The sequence below is a fragment of the Gavialis gangeticus genome, unplaced genomic scaffold, assembly GCF_001723915.1.
Source record: "Gavialis gangeticus isolate Ggan-Ray unplaced genomic scaffold, GavGan_comp1, whole genome shotgun sequence".
Taxonomy (NCBI): domain Eukaryota; kingdom Metazoa; phylum Chordata; order Crocodylia; family Gavialidae; genus Gavialis; species Gavialis gangeticus.
In genome coordinates, this window is record NW_017728997.1 from 8428155 (window position 1) to 8444092 (window position 15938).

Sequence of the window (15938 nt, forward strand, 5' to 3'; positions counted from 1 at the left end):
ATTGGGGATCTGCACAGGGCAGGCAACATCTATGGGAAGGATTGGGGGATCAGGCAGGGTCTGCAGGGGGTTGCTGGGGTCTGGGAGGATTTGGCAGGAATAGGAGGGCTCACAGGGTCTGCAAAGTGTCTTGCAGGTGGACCAGGGGCTATTTTTAACTGCCCCCCCCATTGTTCCTACCTCTCTCCCCCCACCAATACCAGTACTTCCTTAGTTCCTGGCAGCAGCAGATGCTTATAAAACTGGCACCCAGAGTGGTTTACAGGATGGGAGGTTGGTGGGGGTGTGGAGAGCAGCAAAGGGCCCAGGGGCTAAGACTAGCCTGGTGCCAGGGGGACAGGTAGGAAAAGCACAGCCCTGAGTCTGGGGCGAGCGGATGGGCCTTTCCAGAGCTGGGGCTGCACAGGAAACTGTCCAGAAGTGCCATGCACCAATCTAACCTAGATCGATTAAGTTTGAGTGTGCATTGATCCTGGTCTATCTTAGACCAGGTTCTGCCAGTTTGTAAAAGGTCGGTGCATATGGTATGGGTTTAGATTGATTTCCGATCGCTGAGACCAGGCCTAAGTGTAAGGTCCGCACCTGGGTGAACTTAGTTAGATCAGGTAGCCTAACAGGCAAATTTAAATCTTCAGAACTACTGTCATATTAGCCTAGAGATACCTAATTTACCTAACCACCTAAATTTCTACCAGTAAACTCTTCTCAATGCTGAATGGTGCCTACAGGATTGGATCGTGCTAAAAACACAAAACAAAACAAAGCAAAACAGGAGAAGCAGTGAGGTGGTAGTGGTGATGGCCTTATCCAACTAGCCCTATAGTTAGAGCACTTGGGATGTGGAAGACCCAGCTTCAAATCTTTCATCTACCCAACTCACAGCAAAAATGATGGTCTCCCATCGGCCACAAAGATAGGCTACAGCATATTCTAAGTTGCAGCTCTCCCAGTTCCTCCTGTTGAAGCTGCTACATTTCGTAAAACCTATTTCAATATTCCTTGGAACACTGACTGCAATCCAATGAATTGGTCTAGAGTTGCTCTCAATCAAATCCAGTGGTTCTCAATCTTTTGAGACTTGAGGTACCCCTCCATAGATCCAAGGCACCCCTCAGAAAATGCCTGCTCTTAGTTTTCACTTAATTTTTTACTACAGGAAAATAACAGAGCCATTCTTCTGTTGCAAAGAACTCAAAAAGACCACACCGGGTCAGAATGCTTTAGCACTGTGGATTCCAATTTGAAATCTGTTTTTATCTTATGAATGATGTTTGCACACCTAACAGTGCTAACATTGTATGGCATCCTGCAGAAAGGGTCTCAAGTCACCCCAGGGTGCCACAGTACCTTGGTTGAGAATCAGTGATCTATTCTAATGACTAATCAGTCCTGTACCAGGAAGGGAGACACGATCACTTCTTCCTCACTGTGTTTTGTACAAGAGCTGATCCAACAAGTAGGTTTATAAAATGAATTTTATATCAGGCCCTGCAAAAAAGATGAAAGGGCAATTACTTTGGCCATTCAGTTTTTATCACTTTTCTATCACTATTCTCTTGGTAGAAACCAAAACCATAGAGATGTTCATGCTCTTTCTCCAAGACAAATAAGGCTGTTCCAGGAGAAAAATAATCCAACTCCAACCAAGAAGAAATTAGACCTGGGAGAGATGATATAGTTGGGGATGGACCTGGTTTGAGCAGGGGGCTGAACTAGATGGCCTGCTGAGGTCCCTTCCAACCCTAATTTTCTGCTATTTCCTATGATTCAGGAACATTTGCACATTTTCTCATGGCCTAAATCCTTCCAGGGATCAGGAGGAGTGGAGCCAGGGGAAAACTTTCCATCCCATCCTGAGACCAGGTTTATGCTGGTCTAGAGAAAGTACAGGGAGCAGCTACTCCTGCTACAGGGAAAATAGTTTTGTTCAAAAAGACTCTTCCTGGGTCCTGTCAGGAGATGCCATGATCCAAAATGCAGAAGTGTAGCCTTAAGCATATTTTGAAGTGTGTAAGATTCTTGAGGATGTCAGCTGAGATCTTTATCCCAAGTGATGCACCTCTTTGAGGTCAACTGCATAGATAAATGTGTAAAGATCTGACTGGAGAGTTTTTCCCTTAATGCATTATTAATATATTTATTATTACAGTTATTGTAACCTTTATGGATGGCATTGAAGTTCAATTTTTCCTACACCAGCTAATGATTTTAATGAGCCATTTCAGCGCCCAAAACCAGAACTAGACACTTTTTAGCCAAGCTGTTTGGATTTTTCAGCCAGTAGAAAAGGACATATCAAGACATTGACTCTATAAATAGATGTACATGAATCATGCCTTGAATTCTAAAGAATACAGATGAATAGTAACTTCTAAACTGGCAACTGCAAACGTTTATTAATTGCCAGTTGAAAATGAAGAGAGTCATGAACTCTGAATAAAAGAAACCTCTTGTAATCACATATTCTTTCAGTTATAAGGCAATGAAAACTCCATTATGATTCTACTATGCCATAATGAAGAGAAATCGGAAAAAGTAGCGAACATGCATAAGCACACTTATCAGATGTGGCAGCGTTTTATAATGTATGTGAGCTTGAGTTTGAACCGCCATATGAATGACTAAACCAGGGTTCATTCTGTGTTCACACAGGACAAAAGGGCCACTAGACAAATTTGTGCAGTGAGAAACTATTGAGCACAATGTCGAGAATGTGAATATAAACATCAGCAGATGAAAATAAAGAAGAGAGAGAAGGAAAGTGGAACATACCCTATACACACAGGTTTCAGATATTCGTGGCCAAGTTGGCTAACTTTGCATAGACAGTCAAGTTAGGCATAGCTCCTATTACTCAATACCTTGAAGTATCAGAACTATATTTAAGGTCACACATTGTTCTTTTCCAGCATTCCTAATATTAATAGCTTAAAACTTTGACTTGAGAAAGTGAAATATTTAGAACAGTCCACTTTGTGATCTACTTGATATTTGGGCACATTCTGAGAGGGGAAAAGTACCGTTCACGCAATTTTTAGAATGAGGCCAGGAAGGATATTCTGAATTTTTAAAATGAGGTCAGGAACATTTTCTCACCATAAAGGCAAAAGCAAGATTTTTCACTCTTTGTTCACGCATAACTAGAACAAGGCTGATCTTGCCCCTTCTAAGTGGCTGGTCATGAATGAGTGCTAGTTTCCAGAAAAACAAAGGAAGTTAACTTTCACAGCTCAGTCCTATATTGATAATGAACTGGACTGAAATAAAGAATTGGGTATCCAGATTCAGATAGCATCTGCATCTCATGGTTTGGTTGTTTGGGAACTTTCACTTCTAATGTATGGCTTGACAAGAGTTACTGGTGGGAAGGCAAATCAACTGTTTGTCAAAAGTGAATCAAATGATAAATATTTGGCTCTTTTGGTTGAATGTTGCTTTGTCCTTTTAAAAGCATAGATTTATCAGCACCTCTGGCCACTTTATAATTCACTAGAATAAGTGAAGTAAGTTTCAAACCAGATAAGTAAGAATCTTTTGAGCTCCTATCTTTCTGCGTTCATTTAAATGAAAGCTGCAAGGCTGAATAAAAGGCACTCCCAATAAATGGTAAATCAACAGAAAGTAAATAATGAGAATGCTATGAAAGTTTTTAACCACAGAACTCCTGTTAATGTGCTTGGGAGCTGCATATTTAAGCCCCATACTCAAAAAAATCAATTCCCCCTTCTACTGCAATAGAAATCTGGCACAAACATGGAATAAAACGCCCACTTCCTGACAGTGTGAATATTTTCTTCACTAGCACATTTAGCTGTACTAAGGTTCCTAGACAGTTAGATCCTTTAGTAACAATGTATTCCAGAAAATCCTAAAACAGATAAATACTTCTGTCACTTTAAAACCTTCTTTAACTAGACTATAGTTGTCGGCAGTGCCATCACTAGGGGTATGTTTTTTACTCTTTTCGTTTCCATATGCCGCAGAAGTCTTTTAAAAAATATAATCCCAAATGCAGAACGTTATTTCCACTATTTTCAGATATTCAAGAGAATGCATATATATCACCCATTGGCTGACATGACCATTATCAACATTAGAGGGGAGAACTGAACAGTTCTATGGGAGTAATCAGAATACAATAGTTATGGACCTCAGCCAGCCAAATTAACGGAAGGATTTGCTTTACACAGGGCACGTCTACATGCAAAATTAATTTGACACAATAAATTCTGGTGCAGTTCCCACCAGAGTTTATTTATTGTCCCAGGCGCAGTGTTAACACACATGCTTGGGACTGCAGCACGTTGAGCCGGGGCGGCGCAGCCCTGGCTGGCATGAGATCCCTGGGGTCAGCCTGCCAGCCCAGGGCTACTCCTGCCTGGCTCAATGGGCCATGGAGGGGCTGGCTGGGCCGTGAGGGTGCTCCAGTGCAAGGCTAGCCGGCAGGAAGTCCCACACTGTAGCACCTTTGCACCCCAGCCAGCCCTGGTCACCATCGACATGTGTTGCGTGGTGGAGTAAATAACTGCCAATAGTACTTGTGTTGGGCAGTACTATCCTATGGCAGAGTGAATTAGTTTACTCTAGCCTAACAGCAGCACTCATGTAGATGGTGACACTTTACTGCGGAGCAAATTAGGCAACTCTGCAGTAAGCATCCCGTGTCGATACATCCACTAAAACCTACCTTAACTAATTAGAAGTCACAAAAAATGGAATCCAAACTTAAATCAGAGCTATTTTCTTAGGGCTGAATGATCTAGTCAGTCAAAACAGTCTGACGCAGACTGACAGCAAGAAACCTGTCAGACTTGGAAGGCATACCAATGTTTTTTGGTTATCTTGAATTATATGCTATTTATGCACATCTTTATGCTTATCTAATTTATGCAGGTATTGAATGCATGAGAGATTGTTTTAATTATGTTAGAGTCATAGATTTGGTGGATAAGTTTGAGTGACCTACTTATTTATTTCAAGACTTTATATGTTCAAAATTAATCCTTAAAAAGGAAAAAAAAATAATACATTTTCTAACCATTAAATGCAGTTCCACCTTCATCAATTCCTGGTCAGTCTTCATACGTGTGAATCATTTTGCGCACTTCTTACAGCATCTAGAAAAAAGACGAAGTTATAGTTTGAGTAATCAACAAGAAGTCCCACTCAGATAAATGTGTCAGCCTTCATATTTGCATACAGACATTCTGCATACCTATGGAGCATCTCTGTTCTTGACCTGTTTCTCCAGATCAATGAGCATGTCTCCAAACTCATCCTCTTTTCCCCTTCCATTTTCCTTGGAGGTTTTCCGTGTCACTGCAGAAGCAACATGGTCCAGTAAAGAGAGATCTGGACTGCAGCCAGGAGGCCTAGCTACTAATTCTGCTTCAGACACTAAGCTGATTCTGGTGCCTTTGGTCAAGTCATTTAACTTTCTGTGTTTCCAATTCCCTTTTCATCCTTTGTCTCCCTAGTCTATTTTGATTGCAAGACTCTTTGTGGTAGGGAATCTCTCTTGTTTTTATATGATACCCAATAGAAAAGAGCTTGTTTTCATTGGGACCTCTAGATCCTATGGTACAAGTTTAAAACAAAATCAAAATGACGGTAGCATATTTCAAATCATGAGATAAATGTATGGCTTTTTTTTCTTTTGATCCCATCAAAATGTGTACCCTGAGAATGTTATGGGATGTTAAATATGACTCGTCACAAAAGCATAACACGTAAATCTAGAAAAAACATACTAAAATAATTAGTCCAAAGTAGTCTTACTGAATTTTATTCATGCAACAGACTGAATTAAAAATAAAATTATGCACATGTTGACAAAAGTGGTTTCCATTGCTCATCAAGAATAGCCTTAGTAAAGTATTTGACATTATCTAATTCATGATATTTACCAGTACTGGTAGAAATACAAACCAGACTTTACCTATCCTCAGTTATCTCAGTTATCCCAAATAGAAAAACCCTTCATTCTTTTTAATACTATTGGAAATATGTATTTTTAATCAAGATTTTGTACCAGTCACTGCAAAAGCCAATTTTTTTTTAAGTTTATAACTTTTAATGTTTTTCAAGCTAGCAGTGCTTCAAAATGATAGTAAAGAATGGTTTGGGAAACCTGTGATCTCCTGCCTATAACAAAGCACCTGAAATGATATTGTTCCTGTCTCTTCTACTGGAGTCCAGTAATCTGGTACATCCTTGAAATGTTTTTCCCCTTTAAATTAATACATTAAAAATGCTATAGAAAACCATGTTCAACGAAAACACACTAAGGGAGTATGTCTTCGCTGTTTTCTTCAACCACGTTTTCTTTATTCTAAGCTCTTCATCTCTCTCTCCATCTAATTCCTGTTTCTCATTTCTCTGCTAGGGTCTCCAACACGGAAGTTACTACTGGATTCTTTGTGAAGCTTTCAAACTCTGTTTGGAGAGATGAAACAATTATAATGCTTAAAGGGAAAGTTGAGGGTCAGGGGTTCAGCTGAATCTGATGCACCTGTTTAGTCTGTCCATGCTTGCCTGCAGTAAATGGAAGATAAACCACACTTGTTTATGGCCTGTTTCAATGGGGTTCAAATTATTGTGGCTTGGCCTCACCCACAACAGGAAAGCAGAGGGCAGATGAAAGTTATAATGGATCAATTGAAACATGCTCCTACGTGGTAAATTGTCCCTATACCCCTTTATAGCACTGCAATTGTTTTGCCTGCACACGCAACTGATGAGGTGAACTTGGGTTCACAAAGGCTTGTAGTCTATCTATATTTTATTTAGTTAGTTTGTAAAGGTGCATATCTCCCCTGCCTCTCATAAACATGGGTAACTACCTCTCTACACACTATGAGCCAGATTCACTGCTTTGAACCCTTTGGCACGCCAGGCTGCCTTTACCCCTCCCATCTCCAACACGTCACCTTTCAGCGTGATTTACTTTCAGGAATCTCTGTATGAATACAAGATACTCCATGTGATGTCTTCAGGGAATAGGAATGATAAAGAGAAATTCAGCTCGCCTATTTTCTTTCCTGTCGCTACTTGATAATCTCTTTATCTGGACTCACTCTGGCAGAGTTACAGACAGACTTATTTCCCCACAGACAAACCCTGCCCCCTTTCTCTAATGCACACGCGTTAGCACTTCAAAATGAAGCTACTTTTTAAAATAGCTGTTTGCTTCTTTGATATGTATAGTCAAATTTTGTATGCAAGTACACGTGCACAGTGCACACATATGCACTTCAAAGCAGAAGTTGGTTCTCTCTCTGTCTAGCTTGCCTTTTGGGGGGCATTGGGGATTCCTGAGAAGACATATTTTACATTTTCTGATACATTATGGTCCTAGTTCTAAGCCTACGAATGAGGTTTGTTTGTCCTTTAATCACACTAAGACTTCACTCCTTATAGTTAATGAAAGGTTTGATTTTTAAACCAAAGTTACAGCCTCTACTGTTTATGGGCCATTTTTTCAGAAGCATCAACATGACTTCATGAATCTTAAGTTCCATTTCCAGCAGTAACTAGCCCTTCAAAACTAAAAGCCCAATTGTTTTCAATGAAGGTATTAACCCAAAAAGGCCTTAATTAGTGGTGAAATGAGGTGGACATTTGATAATTTTTGGCCATATAGCAGTAATACAGCTTGCTGGAGTTCTCACTGTACAAGGTCAGGGGCCAGCTGACTTCATCTGGCATAAACCAGTTTTAAGACAACAGAGCTACCCTGTTTTTTTCCATTTGAGGATCTGGCCTAACATTTTTGAAGACGGGCATTTTGGCAGAAGTCAGTACTGACACAAGGCGGGTCTACACATCCCATTGGGCAATCTGTTAAACTGAAATATCAATATTGAAATTTGATGAAAGAGAAAAGATCCTTTGAAATACTAACAATGCACAGCTAGCAACCAGAATGGGGTGGTTTAGCCTCATGCCTGAATATAGATTCACAGAAGCCAAGACCAGAAGGGATTATTGTTACATCATCTTGTCTGAACTTTTGCCATTACAATTCACCTAGTTATGTCAGGCAGGACTCCCATAAATTGAATGTGGACCAAAAATTATCTTCCAGACAGATGCAGTCTTACTCTTAAGATATCAAAAGATGGAAAATGGAAAATCCTTTGCTAAGAATTTGTAGGTTTGTTTGTTTTAAAATCATTATCTACCTTGTGACTCGCCACGGGGAAGTCCGACTGTCTCCTATCAAGCATGTCAGTTAAAGTCTTTATAAACGCTTTCCCTCCTTTATAATTAAGACCCAGGCCAATCAATCAAGCTTTAAACTAGGGTCATCCATGACAATACCTAGAGAGAACACAGGGCTGACAGAAAAGGGTAGGGAATGGTAATACAACTCTATAGGCGTGCTCGCTTCTGCAAAAGGAAAATCTAAATTGATTTGCCGATGGAAAGAAGGGTAAAAGGGAGTAGGACTGAAGTTATCAAGACCCTGTAAAGGATAAATGTAAATTATATGACAGAGGGAAGGAGTTTCTTAAAGCGGTAATAGAGACTGCTTCTGAATGTTTTCTACATCTAGAGACATCAGCAGGATAAGGTTGCAGACATTTTCAGCAGTCGCATGTTATTTATTACAAAAATAGTGCATGGGGCCAACTGAGACTGGGTCCCCATTGTGCTAGGTACTATATAGAGAAAGTAAGGAACAATCCTTATCCTGAAGACCTTAAATCTTTACCATAAAGGACAGCTCTTTAATAGTGCTGCACTGATTTAAAAGAGCTGCACCAAACTATAGCTGCTAAGGATCCAGCCCAAAGACTTTTTGAGGCTACTGAAAATCAGGCAGGGGTGACTGGTGCCTCTTAAGTCTGGGGGAGAACAATTTGTGGGTGGGCCCAGGGGCAAGCCAAAAGCCCCATACCCATTCCTATATTTCTGTGCCATGGCTTAGTGCCTCCCGCCCACAACACACCGCCAGCCTGCGCAGCAAAAAAACTGCTCTGTCATAAGCGGTGCTGAGTCAGGGGGCCAATCTCATGGGGGGGCATGTGCCCCCCCCCTTCTACCAATAGCTTGTGGCATCAGGCATCTGAGAATCAGCCCCATTGTGGAATTTAGCTTAACCATTACTGACCACAACTCACCTCAACCTCTCTGTGAATCTAGCAGCTCTTCATGGAAGAGGACACTGTTTATTAAACTGTTTAATTGGGGAAAAGATCCAAGTTCCTGGCAATATTAGAAAGAGAATACCTGTCTGAAGCAAAGAATTAATCATCCTTGCCTGCACTTCCTTTGTAACATGAAGGTAGAAATGTCATCCTGTGATCTGTTTCTGAGACTTTTCGGTGTGGAGTGATAGTTTGCCTAGGAATGCACCGCTGTCAGTCCCCCAGGGCCTCTTGGTGATGGTTACCCAGCAGGCACAAGCAGGCTATTTTCCCCCACTAAGGAAATGATGCCCTATCTAAATAAATAGGCTGCTTGAGTTTAGAAGTCAAGTACAGTGTCTGTTGCACAGACAGCTAAAGGAGACGATTTGTGAGAATCTGTGCTATGCGCTCATGGTTCGTAAATGGGGCGAGGAGGGTTGTTATTACTCTAAGTGTTTACTGGGTGTAGAAGTAGCCATGTGGCCAACTCTGAATTGCAATAAATTTGCAGCTGCAAAGAAATCCAAATGATTGCACTTAGTATCATAGCAGAAAGGGCAGCATTACTGAAACAGCGGTACTGGTAGGAGCTGCTGTTTCCTACATTGTGCCAAAACCTTGCCCTGCCCTTTGGTTGTTTGAACCCTGGATGCTGAAATTAAAAATACATACATAGAGACCTACACAGTTTAGATTTGGATTTCTCATTTGCGTGAGGTATGTTGTGGCCAGGTAAGCACTTCTAAGTGGTAAAATGGACCCATTCATGGGTTAAATCAAAACAGGAAATACAAATTAAAAACCTTTCCCCTAGCCTCTTCTTTGCCTTCATGAATGGGTGTGTGTTTAAATGCATTCTACCACTGCTTCTTTTGCTCCCTGCTTTGTAATAATTTTTTTAAGTCGAGTAGCCTCACGACTTCCAAAAGGTTAGAAGGATTAGATCTGTTTCCTAGTGGGGAAATGAGGTTTTATTCATGTCAGCTGCTCCTTCGCTGAATGTGATTCTGAATTCCAGCTGAGCCATGCTTGGTACAAAAACAGAAAAAGATGGGGGAGAAAGTTTGAAAACATGGGAAATGCCACAATGGCTTAAAGCTACCCATCTGTGAGCCTCCACTACTGCTGCTGTCAGTTAAAGCAATCTAAATACGGTGACCCTGGCTACTTCTGGTCACATAGAGCAGTGGTCTCCAAACTTTTTTGATCGCACACCCCTATCAGTAAAAAATTTTTGCGCACGCACCCCCGATATATGTATATTTATATAAATATACATATAAATAGAAGTTCTAATATTTCCTTCCCGTACCCCAATGGATCGTCTTGCGCGTACCCCACTTTGGAGACCACTGACATAGAGGACCTGAAGAATGGCACTGTTGTCACTACATATTCTTAAGTAATTTTCTGTACTGACCACTCCTTAGTTTGCCTGAGCCACGTCACAGGTGGCATAGTAGTTGCCTGTGTCTGCCTCCTTGAGTTTCCTTCAAAAGCTATTGCATTGTACTGCAGAGAAGAGCAGACACATTCTAGTTCACAAACTGTGATATATAGACTTGATTTCCTACACATTCATTTCAAGGTTTGAAGGTTGTTTTGTTGTGGAAGGTGGAAATTTGGAGCCCGCTGAGCAAATCTAAGGCACCTTATGAAAAAGAAATCTGTGTCATTGCTTCATTTGGGTTGTTTGTTCAACTGTGAGTAATGTGACTGTATTTCATATTTCTTACTCATCTCTGAAAACAGCTGGGAGACCAGCCACAGAAAGCTAACAATGAAGGGCAACGTATTATTGCTGCTATGGGCAATGCTGTTCCTTATGGAAGCAGCCTTGCATTGGGAATACTGCTGTGTGGCACTGTCCATCAAGGAGCGGCAAAAGCAGTCAAAACCCTAATAGACAGGTGAAGCACATCCAATGCAATATCCAATGTGGTCCAGGAGAGAAGACCGCCTTTCTGGCCTCTGAGGTAACAGTTTGAGGATGTAGAAAAGTATCTTTTCCTCTCACCACTTCAGAGCTGTACATAAGGTTCAGGTACAAAGCAGCCTTGTATTACCGAGAAAAATAAGATTTGTCTCAAAAGTATAAGGCATAAGGATGAGAAATGGGGCGAAGTGGACACATGAGCTGTTCTCTTTCAGTAACCCACCCACTCCCATGCCTCTTCTCACCCGGTCTCCTGAGGACATAGTATAATGGAGACACAGGACCTTTTGCAACTTGTATGCCTTATAGAGGGAGAGGAGGACAAAATCTTTCAGACCTTACTTGGGCAAATTCCCACTGATTTTAGTAAGAGTAATGAATGAGGAGTGCCTGACATCTGCATATTAAACACAGACATTTTGGGGGCAGGGGATTTGTCAATGATTTATTAACCAACTTGGAAAAGCAGCGAAGCATCATATGAATAAACCATAGTGCTTTTGAAAGGTTAATGTCCTTAAAATGACAATGTATTTTAGCGGGTTTCTGGATACCACATAAGAAATGTAAGTGCACTAGTGAGTATTTTGCGATGGTGTCCAGACTAATTCAGAAGCTATGAAATTAATATATGGACAGGAAAAATGGGCTAGGAAGACAGGGCTCTTTTTAACTATTAACATAAAAACCTAGTGCTGGCTGTTAAAAAAATAATTTTCCCATTTCCAGCATGAATGCCAAATATGACCTAGCTGCAGCAGTACTGACAGTTGCCAATACAATGGTAACTTTGTCATTTTAAAAAAATATTATGGCTCTTTATTCTTTAAGAAGGGATAAGAGTTATCTTTATAGAAATGAAAAATAAACACACTGATTTCAGTTTATATATACTGTGTAAACAGTGATGGCAAATTGTTGTTCATAATTGCAAGCTCAGGAGAAAAAATAATTTGAGTTTTATCCTATATGCATGTAATCACTTCTGCACAAATGGCTAATACTGAAGGAATATAATGTCACTGCTACAACTTCGTTGTTTTTAAATGATGTTCTTGACCCAATTCTTCTTTTACAATTAAGTTTGGCCAATCAGTTCCCCAGGAGCAGAATCTCATTTAGAAAAAGTCTGTAAACCTACTCTTCCTTAACTGTCTACATTTGGGCCCTCACTTTCCATTTCAAATTGCAGTAAGACAAATCTGATGATTTTTTTCTCAGCGCTATAGATTTAATATGGGAACTACTTTCCAGAACCAACATTTTTGCCAAATATTCCATTTCATGGTGAAAAAAAATGCTATTTTGATTCCCCCCTTCCCTCCCAACCCAGACCTAGCATAAATATTTCAATATTTGCATTGTCTACAACACATGCTTATAGTCATTAAGATTTCTTCATGCTCTATATGTAACAGTATCATAGATCACTGTAATGGTTCAGGAGTTAAACCCAGTGCTTTGACATGTGCACATATTGACTTTAAATTTCAGTGAACAACAAGGGATAGTGTCCCTTGGGGAAAACTGAGTAGTAGGAATCACGGGTGTCAATATTTACCTCTTAGGTCACTAAATCCTGATAGTCAATAAATCAGGAAATCTCAGCTCTCAGTGTTGGAGTAATCTGGTTGTACCTTAGGGTAGAATTTGATATACTTAGTATCTGCTTATAAGTTAGAATGGTTTTGCATTTAAAGTCCCCATGGTGTACAGAACTTTCCCATTCAATTTTAATAACATACCAACCCATAAGTCATTTCTATTGCTATTACTTTGCTACCACCTCTCCTTGGACTCTTTGTACATAAAGTGCATGCAAATTGAATAGTTTGCATTTTCCTTCATGTGTCAGAAAGTGGCTTTCCCCTGAGCTGGTAATGCAGCATCGTAGGGATCTATCTACTACAGCTTTATATGACAAGTTAAAACACAGATTTTTCTCTGCATCCATATTCATAATGCTGGGATTTCAGAGAAGGCCACCATCGGAAAATGCAATCTAATCCTGTCTTTTGAGAATTAAAATTGGTTTTTAATTATTAAAAACTAATAAAACTGTGCACCAATTAAAAACTACATGCTAAAAATAAAGTCATGAACAGGTACTCTGAAGGAGATGCTCAAATTGCATAAATCAGCATAGCTTCATTGGCATTTCTCCTGACACAAACTCAGGAAAAAGTTAAAAAAGCATTTTCTAACCTTTTAAAAACAACTAAGCACATAAACTCAACTCCTTTTATGATGGTCTTTTCTTCTTTCAGAACACAGACGTTACTTCAAGATAATTTATTTCAAACCTGTTCTATAATAGCCCTGAAACATCTTCACACTACCCATGCATGTGAATTTCCATATGTTTTAAACTCAACATATCCTTAAGTACTTTTCTGTACTGGAGCCCCATAGGCAAAACCTCACAAATACACATTTCTAATGGTAGAGTCAGAGTACTCCATTACAAGCAGGTAGACTGTCTGTCCAGAGTACAAGTTCAAAACCTCCCAACCCCATTCAAGAAAGGATAATGATCCACATTACTTTCAAAAGATGTTTCCACTGATGTTAACGTGTTTTCCCCTCACTTGTTTTGATCAAAGGGCATTCAGTTGTAAGGAACAATTTGTAAGTAATTATTTTAAGTTTGTGCAATGTTCTCAAAGGCCAAAAAAAAAATCCATACATATTTGAAAGGCATTCAGCTGTAGGTTAAAGAACATCAGAGTCTATGAGAATGCCAATTAGAGCCAGTTGAAACCTGACTGACCTGCCACGACACCAAGATACCTATTTGAACTTGGTTTCTCATGAATGAGCATTTTCCCTCTGTGCAGAAAGCTGGTCTGGAAAGTTCCCACTGTGATGGCGCTGCATGCCAGGATCGTGATCCAAATATAACTATCGCAAAATATTAATGCCCAAACAGGATATCAATAAAAATCACTGCCGTAGGAGGAAGACCTTAGCTGGCCTTTTTACACATTGCACTTTGAGTTGCTCAAATGTTGACTGGCATTAGTGCTAGCTTAAGTTTAGAGCAGTCACACCTTAAGGTGAAAACCCTTCTCTGATTGTCCCCCACCAGCCCAGCTGTGCCTTGCCACTAGAGGGCTGGCAAGGAGGGGCCTAATGAAGAGCTACAGCTGTGATTTGTCACTGTAGGTCTGGTAAGCCAGGACAGGCTCCCCCTATTGCAGGCTCCCTACTGTGTCCTCTCCCTCCCCCACAAGACCCCACTCCTGGACCTGCCCATGCCTGTGACTTGGCTAGGCAGCACATGCTCTGCAGGCTGTTTGCACAGGGCTGCAACCCTGGGGGTGGGAAGGTCACACCCCTGGGGGCAGGAGGGTGAGTTGCCTTGTTGCCAGAACTCAGGGTTCAGCAGGAGCACAGTTCAGGAGCTGTGCACACAGAACTGTCTGTGCACACAGAACTGAAGGGTGGGGAAAGGGACACAGCACTTTGGGATACTGAAGGCCTGCAACTTGTTGGGGCTTATCTGTGGGGAGCAGCCCCACAATAATGGAACATGAGCTGGGTAACACGGATCAGAGATCGACCTGCCTTGGAGTGGCGTTACTTTAAGCCGCCTAAAATATGCTTAAAACTAGTTTCAGGTATTAATATACAGACAATCCAGGGGTCCAGGAGCCACCTAAAATTAATGTGTAACAAGGCTCAGATTTTCAGCCGCTGATACAGATCTTTACCCCAACTGCAAATGCAGAACATGAGAGAGAAAGAATGACAGGCATGCATATTTAACAAACTTCAAAGGCAATGAGTTCATTAGTGTTAAACGATAATAAGTAAGTTGTCCTTGAATGATTGGCCATGGTTTAATAAAGCTTGTCTTCAACTTTATTTTAAAAAATGCTTTTCAAACATACATTGACAAACTGAAATACAGCAAATTAAGATAAAAATCAATTACTAAGGTATTTATAGATACTGAATAATGTATTCATTATTATTCACTCTCATTACTATTCATTTCCTCACCATCACAGGGAAAACATGCAGGTTGAACGACAGGTTTTAAAATATAGTTTCTGTATAAGAAACCAAAATAGCTGAGGTAAAATTTGGAACTCTGAATTTAAAAAAAAAAAAAGGATCAATTGTCAAAATCGTGTCCTTTGGCATTTAAAAGATCTCTAGTCTTCTGTTATTGCATTTCTAACTAAACAAACAGATCTTTTAGATTATTAATCTGAATAATACTTTTTTCTAGGAATGTGTAGGTTTCACTTCAATTCAGCATAGCTGACCTTTAAAACATTTGCATACGTATTTTAAGGTACATGCAAGAATATTTTTGTCTAATATTTCATAAAAAAAGATAGCAACTTTTTTTAAATCAATCAAATTAAAGCATAAGGGAAATAGGACAGCTGGTGATAATATGAATACAGTGACCATTTCTTCCATGGAGATGTTTTTCTCATTCGGTTTGTTAATTACTGCCTGTATCATTCTGGGCATTTGCAAAGGTGGGATTTCAGATAGGTTAGAAGGATAAAAGAGACAAGATACATGTTGCCCTACAACTGCTGCGATGGCAGGAGTGGTTTTCAATCTATGCATCTAGTCATGGCAATTGTGCATTCAATTTTCACGCACACATATTTAAGATGCATCGGGGGGAGGGGGCGGAAAAAAATCAGACCCAGAGTACCTGTGGCCCTGATCCTCAGCTGATAAATATTAGTACAGTTCCACTGCAATCAAAGGACCTCTGTCTATTTACTCCAACTCAAGCTGTAACCCTAAAAATCTTTATTCTGCCCAATTTCACTGCTAATATAGTCCATTTCCAACATCCATAAAACATCGCTTGCTTTTTTTCAAGGACCAGTAACCAA

General features: G+C 40.2%; 1 protein-coding gene across 10 annotated transcripts in view; it reads right to left on the reverse strand.

Annotated features, from left to right (window-relative positions):
• Positions 1 to 14204, reverse strand: part of CHL1 (cell adhesion molecule L1 like) — a 195398-nt gene extending 181194 nt beyond the window's left edge. For 2 of the 10 annotated variants that reach the window (XM_019504727.1, XM_019504731.1), the window contains exons 1-2: positions 13615 to 14201; positions 5039 to 5117 (exon numbers count right to left, since the gene is read on the reverse strand). The gene's annotated coding sequence lies outside the window, so the exon portion shown is untranslated. Of the gene's footprint in view, positions 1 to 5038; positions 5118 to 10554; positions 10669 to 13614 lie in introns of those variants that run through there. The other 8 variants (XM_019504729.1, XM_019504735.1, XM_019504734.1 and 5 more) reach the window with 6 other exon arrangements.
• Between the last annotated feature and the right edge of the window lie 1734 nt (positions 14205 to 15938).